The sequence below is a fragment of the Chiloscyllium plagiosum genome, unplaced genomic scaffold (assembly GCF_037043375.1).
Source record: "Chiloscyllium plagiosum isolate Xiang-an unplaced genomic scaffold, Cpla_swu_hap1 HiC_scaffold_9, whole genome shotgun sequence".
Classification (NCBI taxonomy): domain Eukaryota; kingdom Metazoa; phylum Chordata; class Chondrichthyes; order Orectolobiformes; family Hemiscylliidae; genus Chiloscyllium; species Chiloscyllium plagiosum.
Window position 1 is genome coordinate 126,958,966 of NW_028270147.1, and position 15,425 is coordinate 126,974,390.

The 15,425-nt window shown below is 43.3% G+C and overlaps 1 pseudogene; it reads right to left on the reverse strand.

Moving 5' to 3' along the window:
• LOC122552870 (uncharacterized) overlaps positions 1-15,425 on the reverse strand; it is a 1,138,103-nt pseudogene that overhangs the window by 888,966 nt on the left and 233,712 nt on the right.

Here is a 15,425-nt window from a genome sequence, read left to right on the forward strand (position 1 = left end):
GAAGCTGGTGAACAAAGAGTTACAGGAGACCCGGATGGTAACACTTCAGAATTGGCACGTGCTAGATTTCCTCCTTGCTAAAGGAGGCGCTTGTTCTGTTATTGGCCCGCAATGTTGCACCTACATCAATGATTGCTCTGAAGACCTTTTGGACAACTTAGATGTTATCAACAAAACGGGTCAAGATGCAGGGAAGACACCTGCTGCACCATCGTCCGATCCATATGGATGGAGTATTACTTGCTGGCTTTGGTCGCTGTGTGGAATGTACTGATAGTCCCCAGTCTCATCCTAGGAATATACAGTGTCGTCCACTTATGCATGGAATGGACCGTACATTGCTTTTCGCCTAAGCCAAAGAGGAATCTTGTTAATCGACCCTTGTCTATCCCTGTAGCTCCACGTCCGAATGTCTCTGCTGAAATCCAGTATCTTTCCGACTCTGATCCTCTGGACAATGCTTTCTCTTGCAAGTCACTCAAATTATTGAGAATACAAATAGACTGAATGGAGTAATTATACTTGTATAAGCTGTGTAGTTGCCAGGAAATGACAAAAAGAGGGAATGAGAAAGTTTATAGCCTTAAAACTTGTCCTTAAACATTTTGACTAAATGTAATGTTGAATTATAGAACACATTTGTTGCACAGTAGAAAATAAACAGGACAGCCAGGGAGGCGCCAGGCCACAAAAGGGGGAACCCAGGATGTGCAGAAGACAAAAACATCTGCTCTCACCAAGTGGTAACAGGATGCTCCAAGGCAATTACTGGATTCTTATTATCCTTGCAGGCTCAGCAGATAGAAAGGGAAAAACATTATTCTGTTATAGTCCCTAACCTGGGCGTTCAAAAAGACACTAGAGAGAGAATGAGTGAAGAACATTTTAATGCTGAGATTGCCAAAGCCAATAAAAATTAACTCTTTGTGGTTTGGTTCAAATGCACGCTTACTTGCTGTGGATTCAACACAGAAAATAGGTGCAGGAATACGCTATTCGGCCCTTCGAGCTAGCACCACGATTTATTACGGCCATGGCTGATTATTCACAATCAGTAACCTGTTCCGGTCTTATCCCCATAACCCTTATTTTAAATTTAATTGCATTTTGGGACTTTATGATTATTTTGAGTAACCATCGCTGATTATGAAATGCAAACTCTGTAAAAGGTAATATTGATGAAGCTTTAAACTTACTTGCTGTTCTCAAGTAAGTTGCCCCACTGTCAATTCTAACGAGTCGGATCTTATGTCCTATTTGAATTTGAATCACAACTCTGAAAAGAAAAAATGTCTAATTCGAAACAAATTAATCATTTAAAATACAACCTTACAGTAACAATTCAGCCTCAGGTTCAGAATAATTCTTTTCTTAAGATAAAAAGCAAGAGGCTGCTCCTAGCTTAAAAATTATTCTCACCCTAACATTGAAGAGATTCTGATACAATCTATGAGGAAGCCATTTTTTACAGTCAAAGTTTGCCCTCCTCGCTAAGAAGCCATTTTGTAAAACATGATACCTGACATGCGAGCAATGCAAGGTTAGTTTACAACTTCTCCCACTTAGACTGGTTCCTCCTAAAAGTAGGGACTTGTCTCACCAACAGGCAGCTGACTCGGCTGAACCTGTTTTCCCACCTGATGAATGGCTACAGGCCTGTAGGAGTGATCAATTAGGCACACACAGACCTGTCAATTAACTTCTCTTCCTTATGAATTATTGCCTTTCCAATGTTGTCTGTCTAATTAAGTGTTTAAATCTAATTAAATGCAGTGTTTTGTAAATGTTTGTATAAAGGAACCCTGTTGGTGACAGAAGGAGAAAGTAACCTGCAAGAGCTCTTCAAGGCAGAGCTGGTCGCTCCTCTCCTAAGGTTTTAGAACCTTAGCTAGCCTGGTTAATAGGTATCAGTGTTATGTTGTAACAGTGATGCTATTGGTAAATAAAGGGAAAGACTAAAATTAAACTAAACTGTCTGTAAGAGGATTTTATTCCAGACTCAAAAGAGTACGATTGCCGGGACAAACCAAGAGAGGCTTACAGGTCTGAGCCCACAAGGGATTCCCTGGACCATCTCAAATCTGTACTTTAACATCAGTGCCTGCTAATTTTCATGTAACATATGTTGTTGCCTCAAATCTGTGCTCATCTTTCCCAAATTCTACATGAATCCTTCCAATCAAGTTTGCGATTTGCCACATTTTTGAAATGACTCTTATCCAAGTCACATCAAACATGATGACAGAAGTAAATTGTTTTTTTTTCTCCATTTCCATCTACACACCTCTCCGTCTACCACACAATTCTCCTAAAATACCTCTCCACTGGTATCCAGTTCGCAGCTCAGGGGCTGTTCTCATTTAGTCCTAATTCTACGGATGTGTTTGTAGACCAAAGAAGCCAATGAATTTATTCCCTCCTCCTCCTCAATTATGACAGTTATTGAACAGCTCCTTCAAAAAAAACCTTCCATTTAAAAGAACAAAGGCAGATATATGGGAACACTACTACCTCCAAATTCCCCTTGTGGGAAATAGAACCCACTCACTTCAATCATTTCAGTCCGAGACAAGATCTAAAGCAGCAGTATCGTTTATTATACTCTTGCAAGAGTGGTGCCTATAAGTTAGGCACATCGAGTTTAACGAGTACACAACTTATATACAATTCATTTCTCTTTCCCTCCTCCCATTGTTCCTCCCATGTTTACATTTCCCACTACTCTAAACCCAGCTGTTTACCTCTGGCTTCATCTGGCCTTGGGCATAACAAAGTACAAGTTTTGCTTGGCCATTTCATCACATCCTGCTGTGGTCCACTGTTATATATCCTCCTCCACTGCCATCTGCTTCTTTGCTTGCTAAAACAACATTTCCTTCCATACTGAGCCTGTTTACCTCTTGATTGTGTTTTTTTTTTAAATAGAAACAGATGTTTGTAACTGTGTGTACAAGCATATCCAGCTTCACCTACACCCCCTCCCCTCACAGCACCTTATCTATTTGTCTGTAACATCTACCATTGTTTGCAGGCACATTTCATTCTTGTATGCACATTTTAGCTAATGCAAAAGCAATTATATATTTCCTTTACATAGTTTTCATTCTTGTTAACTCAGCTCTTGGCTGAACAATTATACACTAGTTGAAACTTTATTGCTGGAACAGCACAGCAGGTCAGGCAGCATCCAGGGAACAGGAGATTCGACGTTTCGGGTACAGGCCCTTCTTCAGGAAGGCCTGTGCCCGAAACGTCGAATCTCCTGTTCCCTGGATGCTGCCTGACCTGCTGTGCTGTTCCAGCAATAAAGTTTCAACTTTGATCTCCAGCATCTGCAGACCTCACTTTCTCCTCGAAAATTATACACTAGTGTGAGTTCATTTACCTTACATAAGCAATTATGATTGCCGAAGTAACACTGCTTTACCTATATCCCACACCCTTCAAGCCACTCATCATCCTGACTTAGAAATATACTGACACTCCTTAACATTCACTGGTTCAAAATCCAGGAACTCCACCCAAGGGCACTGAGGGTCAACCTACAGCACACACACTGCAGTGGTTCAAGAAGGCAGCCCACTACCACCTATTCAAAGGTAACTAGGTATGAACAATAATGCTGGCCCAGCAGCGACACCCACATTCCCTACAGTTTTGTTTTCCGTAATCACAGATGAGCAGGGATTTCCTGCAACTGTAGATTAAAGTAATTGCTTTGAATCCAGTCTCCATTGCAATAGCAGGTGAAGCCAGTCTGGACAATCTTGGTGTCAGATTTGACTCTGAGAGGAGCTCCGAGCCTCACAGTGCTGTTCTCTCTGAGACTGAGCCGTTCCATTTTGAATTGCCCGCGATCCAAAGACTCGTGCACCGTTGCCGGTCATTCCGCGCCTGCGCAACGACACATTGGCCGGTAGAGGCGCGCCTGCGCACGACACCAGGCCGGTAATCCCACGTCTGCGCGATGACACCGCGTCCGGCCGTACCGCGCCTGCGCATCGACAACACGCCGGTAATCCCACGCCTGCGCAATAACACCGCCGCCGGTTGCACCGAGCGGCAAACCCACAGTTTTCTCTCAAACGTCATCCCCGCTGTCGCGGTCAACACCGGAGCCGGCATCGGCGGGATCCCCACCCAAACCCCCCAACCGGTATATCCGACACCCGCTCGAAAAAAACGCGAGCGTGTGGAAAACCCTCCCCTACTGAGGTAAAAGGGGGAATTCGTGCAAGGCAACGGAATTGGTCGCACTCCAATTATTATAAATTTTAAATATAAGTACAACTTGAAGACGCGGTTTCACTTCAGTCTGTTGAACTTTTTTTTACCGAATAAGCGGTGCAGTAGTAAGTCAGAGGGTGGTGGGTTACTCCTCAGGGGGTCGGTATGGATTTATTGGGCCGAAGGGCCTGTTTTCACTCTGTAGGGAATCTAACCTAAAGTACCAAGACACGGCCTCATTGCCGCCATGTTGAGGGGCAAGACCAGGAGGGGCGGGGCTCTGATCACGTGAGTAAAGACACGTGATGGATGGCATGACGTCAGTGGTCCCGCCTCCAGCAGCGCTGATGAATCAATGAACTCTTCCCTGGGAAGTAGTGACCATAATATGATTAAATTCTACTTTCAGTTTGAGGAGTGAAAAGTGACTAGTGTCTGCAACTTAGTTAAGACAGTGATGAGGGTAAGAGAGTTAGGCTAGCTAAGGTGAAGGGCAATAAACCGGAGAGGAATCCATTAGCAGCAATCATGGGAGAAAATTGTAAATTGGAAAATCGTATAAAACCTAAACCTTACAGTCACATTTGCCTGTATCTTGTACAAGTGAAGCCTGCCGTAGCATCTACAAGTAAGATATAGGTCAGGAAAAGTTGGGAGAAAGGAACTCAGCGAGTTTTGAGAAGATTTGTAGCTCAGGTTGAGGTCCTGGATGTAGGTTTGCTCACTGAGCTGGAAGATTCGTTTTTTGCCATACTAGGTAACGTCATCAGTGAGCCTCCGGATGAAACACAAGTGGCATAGCCTGCTTTCTATTTATGTGTTTAGGTTTCCTTGGGTTGGTGACATAATTTCCTGTCCTTTTTTCTCAGAGGTTGGTAAGTGGGATCCAAGTCAATGTCTTTGTTGATAGAGGTCCAGTTGGAATACTTAGAAGCATGGCATTCCAACTGGACCTCTATCAACAAAGACATTTACTTGGATCCCATTTACCACCCCCTGAGAAAAGAACAAGAAATGACATCACCAACCCAAGACTCACCAAGCTTTTGCTGAGTCTCCTGAATGGGGAACAGACTTCACAGAAAACTCAGTGCCCCAGAGGAAATCATTTAACCGAATAATCAATTATCCGAATGAAATAGCGCCTGCCCATCTTGTTCGGATAACTGAGGTTCCTCTGTATACAGTTCCTGTATTCAGTAGCTACTGTAATTAAGACGACAAGCTGGAAAGATGAACAAAGACCAAAAATACTATGTACTCCCAATCTCCCATCTGTTACCAATAGTTTCTTTATTCAAGCTAAACCCTCGAGTGTTATTTGCTCACTCTTCCATCATTCTGATGTCCAGTGTATAAATGGGACTCACACACTTATGCAACCCCTCACTTATGATGGCAAAACCCATTCGGTAGAAGAAGCACGTAGCTGGGTGAAGTGCACTGACAAATGTCAAGGATTCAACGTTAACGTTGTTCCGCTGTCAGAATGGTGCGTTGAAAGAACTTCCGGTCCCCACGACATGGGGAAAGTGAAGCCAGCACTGTGTAAAAAGGTTATCAAAGACACTGGTCATACTCCTGCTCTTCATCCACTAATACACTTGGACAATGAAACGTTTGATAGCACCCGCTGTTTACAAGATTCAGCTCGAGCCCTGAGTGGACTCATCATTCACTCACAGAAGTGAGCCTTTGGAACTCCTTTTAGCCTTCGTTAGCGATGTGAAAACAAAGGCTACCCAAAATTACCCAATGACTGGTACGAATGTTGTGCCCCCGTACAAAATTTACCACTTTTTACCCTCCACCATGAAGTACTTGAGGTAGATGATGAATAGAATGCCTCCCAACATGTGAAGCAGTATGGAACAAAAAGGAGAGGAAAAACAAATGGGACTTAGACAACTTCTTCCATCAACAAACCTGGTGATCCAAGTTGCTGGGAGGACTTATTTCTGGCTGTGATGTTGAGATGGCCCGAGATTAGATAAGTGACCTTGCATACGACATCGAAAAACTTGCCATCTCAACTGCCCACGCTTTGAAGCTGGTGAACAAAGAGTTACAGGAGACCCGGATGGTAACACTTCAGAATTGGCACGTGCTAGATTTCCTCCTTGCTAAAGGAGGCGCTTGTTCTGTTATTGGCCCGCAATGTTGCACCTACATCAATGATTGCTCTGAAGACCTTTTGGACAACTTAGATGTTATCAACAAAACGGGTCAAGATGCAGGGAAGACACCTGCTGCACCATCGTCCGATCCATATGGATGGAGTATTACTTGCTGGCTTTGGTCGCTGTGTGGAATGTACTGATAGTCCCCAGTCTCATCCTAGGAATATACAGTGTCGTCCACTTATGCATGGAATGGACCGTACATTGCTTTTCGCCTAAGCCAAAGAGGAATCTTGTTAATCGACCCTTGTCTATCCCTGTAGCTCCACGTCCGAATGTCTCTGCTGAAATCCAGTATCTTTCCGACTCTGATCCTCTGGACAATGCTTTCTCTTGCAAGTCACTCAAATTATTGAGAATACAAATAGACTGAATGGAGTAATTATACTTGTATAAGCTGTGTAGTTGCCAGGAAATGACAAAAAGAGGGAATGAGAAAGTTTATAGCCTTAAAACTTGTCCTTAAACATTTTGACTAAATGTAATGTTGAATTATAGAACACATTTGTTGCACAGTAGAAAATAAACAGGACAGCCAGGGAGGCGCCAGGCCACAAAAGGGGGAACCCAGGATGTGCAGAAGACAAAAACATCTGCTCTCACCAAGTGGTAACAGGATGCTCCAAGGCAATTACTGGATTCTTATTATCCTTGCAGGCTCAGCAGATAGAAAGGGAAAAACATTATTCTGTTATAGTCCCTAACCTGGGCGTTCAAAAAGACACTAGAGAGAGAATGAGTGAAGAACATTTTAATGCTGAGATTGCCAAAGCCAATAAAAATTAACTCTTTGTGGTTTGGTTCAAATGCACGCTTACTTGCTGTGGATTCAACACAGAAAATAGGTGCAGGAATACGCTATTCGGCCCTTCGAGCTAGCACCACGATTTATTACGGCCATGGCTGATTATTCACAATCAGTAACCTGTTCCGGTCTTATCCCCATAACCCTTATTTTAAATTTAATTGCATTTTGGGACTTTATGATTATTTTGAGTAACCATCGCTGATTATGAAATGCAAACTCTGTAAAAGGTAATATTGATGAAGCTTTAAACTTACTTGCTGTTCTCAAGTAAGTTGCCCCACTGTCAATTCTAACGAGTCGGATCTTATGTCCTATTTGAATTTGAATCACAACTCTGAAAAGAAAAAATGTCTAATTCGAAACAAATTAATCATTTAAAATACAACCTTACAGTAACAATTCAGCCTCAGGTTCAGAATAATTCTTTTCTTAAGATAAAAAGCAAGAGGCTGCTCCTAGCTTAAAAATTATTCTCACCCTAACATTGAAGAGATTCTGATACAATCTATGAGGAAGCCATTTTTTACAGTCAAAGTTTGCCCTCCTCGCTAAGAAGCCATTTTGTAAAACATGATACCTGACATGCGAGCAATGCAAGGTTAGTTTACAACTTCTCCCACTTAGACTGGTTCCTCCTAAAAGTAGGGACTTGTCTCACCAACAGGCAGCTGACTCGGCTGAACCTGTTTTCCCACCTGATGAATGGCTACAGGCCTGTAGGAGTGATCAATTAGGCACACACAGACCTGTCAATTAACTTCTCTTCCTTATGAATTATTGCCTTTCCAATGTTGTCTGTCTAATTAAGTGTTTAAATCTAATTAAATGCAGTGTTTTGTAAATGTTTGTATAAAGGAACCCTGTTGGTGACAGAAGGAGAAAGTAACCTGCAAGAGCTCTTCAAGGCAGAGCTGGTCGCTCCTCTCCTAAGGTTTTAGAACCTTAGCTAGCCTGGTTAATAGGTATCAGTGTTATGTTGTAACAGTGATGCTATTGGTAAATAAAGGGAAAGACTAAAATTAAACTAAACTGTCTGTAAGAGGATTTTATTCCAGACTCAAAAGAGTACGATTGCCGGGACAAACCAAGAGAGGCTTACAGGTCTGAGCCCACAAGGGATTCCCTGGACCATCTCAAATCTGTACTTTAACATCAGTGCCTGCTAATTTTCATGTAACATATGTTGTTGCCTCAAATCTGTGCTCATCTTTCCCAAATTCTACATGAATCCTTCCAATCAAGTTTGCGATTTGCCACATTTTTGAAATGACTCTTATCCAAGTCACATCAAACATGATGACAGAAGTAAATTGTTTTTTTTTCTCCATTTCCATCTACACACCTCTCCGTCTACCACACAATTCTCCTAAAATACCTCTCCACTGGTATCCAGTTCGCAGCTCAGGGGCTGTTCTCATTTAGTCCTAATTCTACGGATGTGTTTGTAGACCAAAGAAGCCAATGAATTTATTCCCTCCTCCTCCTCAATTATGACAGTTATTGAACAGCTCCTTCAAAAAAAACCTTCCATTTAAAAGAACAAAGGCAGATATATGGGAACACTACTACCTCCAAATTCCCCTTGTGGGAAATAGAACCCACTCACTTCAATCATTTCAGTCCGAGACAAGATCTAAAGCAGCAGTATCGTTTATTATACTCTTGCAAGAGTGGTGCCTATAAGTTAGGCACATCGAGTTTAACGAGTACACAACTTATATACAATTCATTTCTCTTTCCCTCCTCCCATTGTTCCTCCCATGTTTACATTTCCCACTACTCTAAACCCAGCTGTTTACCTCTGGCTTCATCTGGCCTTGGGCATAACAAAGTACAAGTTTTGCTTGGCCATTTCATCACATCCTGCTGTGGTCCACTGTTATATATCCTCCTCCACTGCCATCTGCTTCTTTGCTTGCTAAAACAACATTTCCTTCCATACTGAGCCTGTTTACCTCTTGATTGTGTTTTTTTTTAAAATAGAAACAGATGTTTGTAACTGTGTGTACAAGCATATCCAGCTTCACCTACACCCCCTCCCCTCACAGCACCTTATCTATTTGTCTGTAACATCTACCATTGTTTGCAGGCACATTTCATTCTTGTATGCACATTTTAGCTAATGCAAAAGCAATTATATATTTCCTTTACATAGTTTTCATTCTTGTTAACTCAGCTCTTGGCTGAACAATTATACACTAGTTGAAACTTTATTGCTGGAACAGCACAGCAGGTCAGGCAGCATCCAGGGAACAGGAGATTCGACGTTTCGGGTACAGGCCCTTCTTCAGGAAGGCCTGTGCCCGAAACGTCGAATCTCCTGTTCCCTGGATGCTGCCTGACCTGCTGTGCTGTTCCAGCAATAAAGTTTCAACTTTGATCTCCAGCATCTGCAGACCTCACTTTCTCCTCGAAAATTATACACTAGTGTGAGTTCATTTACCTTACATAAGCAATTATGATTGCCGAAGTAACACTGCTTTACCTATATCCCACACCCTTCAAGCCACTCATCATCCTGACTTAGAAATATACTGACACTCCTTAACATTCACTGGTTCAAAATCCAGGAACTCCACCCAAGGGCACTGAGGGTCAACCTACAGCACACACACTGCAGTGGTTCAAGAAGGCAGCCCACTACCACCTATTCAAAGGTAACTAGGTATGAACAATAATGCTGGCCCAGCAGCGACACCCACATTCCCTACAGTTTTGTTTTCCGTAATCACAGATGAGCAGGGATTTCCTGCAACTGTAGATTAAAGTAATTGCTTTGAATCCAGTCTCCATTGCAATAGCAGGTGAAGCCAGTCTGGACAATCTTGGTGTCAGATTTGACTCTGAGAGGAGCTCCGAGCCTCACAGGGCTGTTCTCTCTGAGACTGAGCCGTTCCATTTTGAATTGCCCGCGATCCAAAGACTCGTGCACCGTTGCCGGTCATTCCGCGCCTGCGCAACGACACATTGGCCAGTAGAGGCGCGCCTGCGCACGACACCAGGCCGGTAATCCCACGTCTGCGCGATGACACCGCGTCCGGCCGTACCGCGCCTGCGCATCGACAACACGCCGGTAATCCCACGCCTGCGCAATAACACCGCCGCCGGTTGCACCGAGCGGCAAACCCACAGTTTTCTCTCAAACGTCATCCCCGCTGTCGCGGTCAACACCGGAGCCGGCATCGGCGGGATCCCCACCCAAACCCCCCAACCGGTATATCCGACACCCGCTCGAAAAAAACGCGAGCGTGTGGAAAACCCTCCCCTACTGAGGTAAAAGGGGGAATTCGTGCAAGGCAACGGAATTGGTCGCACTCCAATTATTATAAATTTTAAATATAAGTACAACTTGAAGACGCGGTTTCACTTCAGTCTGTTGAACTTTTTTTTACCGAATAAGCGGTGCAGTAGTAAGTCAGAGGGTGGTGGGTTACTCCTCAGAGGGTCGGTATGGATTTATTGGGCCGAAGGGCCTGTTTTCACTCTGTAGGGAATCTAACCTAAAGTACCAAGACACGGCCTCATTGCCGCCATGTTGAGGGGCAAGACCAGGAGGGGCGGGGCTCTGATCACGTGAGTAAAGACACGCGATGGATGGCATGACGTCAGTGGTCCCGCCTCCAGCAGCGCTGATGAATCAATGAACTCTTCCCTGGGAAGTAGTGACCATAATATGATTAAATTCTACTTTCAGTTTGAGGAGTGAAAAGTGACTAGTGTCTGCAACTTAGTTAAGACAGTGATGAGGGTAAGAGAGTTAGGCTAGCTAAGGTGAAGGGCAATAAACCGGAGAGGAATCCATTAGCAGCAATCATGGGAGAAAATTGTAAATTGGAAAATCGTATAAAACCTAAACCTTACAGTCACATTTGCCTGTATCTTGTACAAGTGAAGCCTGCCGTAGCATCTACAAGTAAGATATAGGTCAGGAAAAGTTGGGAGAAAGGAACTCAGCGAGTTTTGAGAAGATTTGTAGCTCAGGTTGAGGTCCTGGATGTAGGTTTGCTCACTGAGCTGGAAGATTCGTTTTTTGCCATACTAGGTAACGTCATCAGTGAGCCTCCGGATGAAACACAAGTGGCATAGCCTGCTTTCTATTTATGTGTTTAGGTTTCCTTGGGTTGGTGACATAATTTCCTGTCCTTTTTTCTCAGAGGTTGGTAAGTGGGATCCAAGTCAATGTCTTTGTTGATAGAGGTCCAGTTGGAATACTTAGAAGCATGGCATTCCAACTGGACCTCTATCAACAAAGACATTTACTTGGATCCCATTTACCACCCCCTGAGAAAAGAACAAGAAATGACATCACCAACCCAAGGAAACCCAAACACAAAAATAGGAAGTGGACCATGACACCAGTACTTCATCTAGAGGCTCACTTATGATGTTACCTAGTATGGTGATGAAATGTCTGAAAATGAACCTTCCAGCTCAGCGAGCAAACCTACACACAGAAAGGAACTCAAGAAAATTACAATCAGTGGAGGAAGAAGTAACAAAAGGCAGAGTGGTGGATGTGATCTATATGGACTTTAGTAAGGCATATGACAAGGTTGCCCTTGGGAGACCTGTAGCAAGTTTAGATCTCATGGAATGCAGGGAGGACTAGACATTTGGATATAGAACTGACTTGAAGGGAGGAGATAGAGGGTGGTGGTGGAGAGTTGCTTTTCAGACCTAGAGGCCTGGGACCAGTGGAGTGCCACAAGGATCAGTGCTGGGTCAACAGCTTTTCTTCATTTATCCAAATGATTTGGAAGTGAATGTGGAAAGTGTAGTTAATAAGTTTGCAGATGACACCAAAATTGGAGGTGTCGTGGACAGCAAAGAAGTTTACCTCAGATTACAATGAGATCTTAATCAGATGGGCCAATGGGCTGAGAAGTGGCAGATGGAGTTTAATTTAGATAAATGCGAGGTGCTGCATTTTGGAAAAGCAAGTCAGAGCATGACCTAAACACTTAATGGTAAAGTCCTCGAGAGTGTTCCTGAACAAATAAACCTTGAAGTGCAGGTTCATAGCTCCTTGAAAGTAGAGTCATTGGCAGATAAATAGTAAAGAAGGTGTTTGGTATGATTTCCTTTATTGGTCAGAGAATTGAGTATAGGAGTTGGGAGGTCATGTTGCGGTTTTACAAGATATTGGTTAGGTCACTTTTGAAATATTGCGTGCAATTCTAGTCGCCTTCCTTTCGGAAGGATGTTGTGAAACTTGGAAGGGTTCATAAATGGTTTACAAGGATGATGCCAGGATTGGAGGGAGTTGGATGGAGTTGTCCTGCTTGCCTTTAAACAATCCCCAAACTTCAAACAGATCATTGTTCGTAGCAAACTGCCTGGCTTTCAGGACAACTCCATACGACACTGTCACGGTCGACGCTGCAAGACGTATCAGAGTGTGAACATGGATACCATCATTACACGTGGGGACACCTCCCACCATGTACATGGCAGGTACTCGTGTGACTCAGCCAACGTTGTCTATCTCATACGCTGCAGGCAAGGATGCCCTGAGGCATAGTACACTGGTGAAACCGAGCAGAGGCTATGGCAACGGATGAATGGGCACTGCACAACAATCAACCAATAGGAGTGTGCCCTTCCAGTTGGAGAACACTTCAGCGGTTCGGGGCATTCAACTTTGGACCTTCGGGAAACCATCCTCCAAAGAGGACTTTGGGCCAGGCAACAGCGAAAAGTGGCCAAGCAGAAGTTGATAGTTAAGTTCGGTACCTGTAGGGATGGCGTCAACCAGGACCATGGATTCATGTCACACTGCAGGTGACCACCATTGCACTATATGCACACACATATGCACGTTCTCTCACAGACACTCACAAGGCCCCCCACCCACCCACCCACACACACACAAACCCACATACACATGTACATTTGTGGGGTGAATTTGTACTTGCAGAGTTACATCATACTTTGCTCAAATCCTGCGTGAATCCATGTAAGATTCTGTTAATTCATTTTTCATAATGTTTAGAATCAGTCTAAACATTATGACACAAACTCCACATAGAAAGTTACCTGAGGTGGGAATTGAACCCAGGTCTCTGGCGCTTTGAGGCTGCAGCACTAACCACTGTGCCACCCCTTCACATATAGAGAATTGGAAATAGTCCACACAGATTTGTCATGGGTAATTTCTAACTAACAAACCAAACGCATTAACTAAAATAGTTGATAGGACGTATAGTCTTAACAACTTTCAGAAATACGCAATAATTTTCCGCAAAACAGTCTGCTGACCAAAGTTAAAACCCATGGGATTGAAGATGAATGTTTGACTCGGTTAGGAGACTGGTGACAGACGACAGGGAAAAAAAACACATTTTGAATTCCACAAGGATTCTGTGACGAGGCCTTAACAGGATACAAATGCTGCAGGAAGGATAGAAAGGGAGGCAAGAGAGGACAGGGAGTGGCATATTTGATAAGGGATAGCAATACAGCTGTACTGAGGGAGGATATTCTTGGAAATACATCCAGGGAAGTTATTTGGGTGGAACTGAGAAATAAGAAAGGGTTATGACTTTATTCAGATTGTATTGTAAACCCTCTGATAGTCAAAGTGTAATTGAGAATCAAATTTGTAAGGAGATTTCAGCTATCTGTAAGAATAATAGGATGGTTATGGTAGGGGATTTTAACTTTCCAAACATAGACTGGGACTGCCATCATGTTAAGGGTTTAGATGGAGTGCAAGTTGTTAAGTGTGTACAAGAAAACTTTCTGATTCAGTATGTGGATGTACCCAGTAGAGAAGGTGAAGAACTTGACGTACTCTTGGGAAATAAGGCAGGGCAGGTGACTGAGGTGTCAATGGGGGAGCATTTTGGGCCAGCAACCATAATTCTATTAGTTTTAAAATAGTGATGGAAAAGTATAGACTAGATCTATAAGATGAAGTTCTAAACTGCAGAAAGGCCAATTTTGACGGTATTAGGCAAGAACTTTCGAAAGCTGATTGGGTACAGATGTTCACAGGTAAAGGAACGACTGGAAAATGGGAAGCCTTCAGAAATGAGATAACAAGAATCCAGAGAAAGCATATTCCTGTGAGGGTGAAAGGAAAGGCTGGTAGGTATAGGAAATGCTGGATGACTAAAGATATTGAGTGTTTGATTAAGGAAAAGAAGGAAGCATATGTCAGGTATAGACAGGATAGATCGAGGGAATCATGAGAAGAGTATAAAGGCAGTAGGAGTATACTTAAGAGGGAAATCAGGAGAGTAAAAAAGGGACATGAGATAGCTTTGGCAAATAGAATTAAGGAGAATCCAAAGAAATTTTACAAATACATCAAGGACAAAAAGGTAACTAGGGAGAGAATAGGGCCCTTCAAAGATCAGCAAGGCAGCCTTTGTGTGGAGCTGCAGGAGACGGGGGAGAAACTATTTTGCATCAGTATTTACTGTGGAAAAGGATATGGAAGGTATAGAATGTAGGGAAATAAATGGTGACATCTTGTGAAATGTCCATATTACAGAGGAGGAAGTGCTGGATGTCTTGAAACGCATAAAGGTGAATAGATCCCTGGGACCTGATCAGGTGTACCCTAGAACTTTGTGGGAAGCTAAGGAAGTAATTGCTGGGCCTCTTGCTGAGATTTTTGTATCATCGATAGTCACAGGTGAGGTGCTGGAAGACTGGAGACTGGCTAACGTGGTGCCAGTTTTTAAGAAAGCTGGTAAGGATAAACCAGGGAACTATAGACCAGTGAGCCTGACGTTGGTGGTGGGCAAGTTGTTGGAGGAAATCCTGAGGGACAGGAGGTATATGTATTTGGAAAGGCAAGGACTGATGAGCGATAGTCAACATGGCTTTGTGCATGGGAAATCATGTCTCACAAACACGATTTAGTTTTTTGAAGAAGTAATAAAGAGGATTGATGAGGGCAGAGCGGTAGACGTGACCTATATGGACTTCAGTAAGGCATTCAACAAGGTTCCCCATGGGAGACTGGTTAGCAAAGTTAGATTTCACATGGACAACTAGCCATTTGGATACAGAACTGGCTCAAAGCTAAAAGACAGAGGGTGGTGGTGAAGGGATGCTTTTCAGAGTGGAAGTCTGTGACCAGTGGAGTGTCATAAGGATCAGTGCTGGGTCCACTACTTTTCGTAATTTATATAAATGATTTGGATATGAGCATAAGAGGTACAGTTAGTAAGTTTGCAGACGACACCAAAATTGGAGGT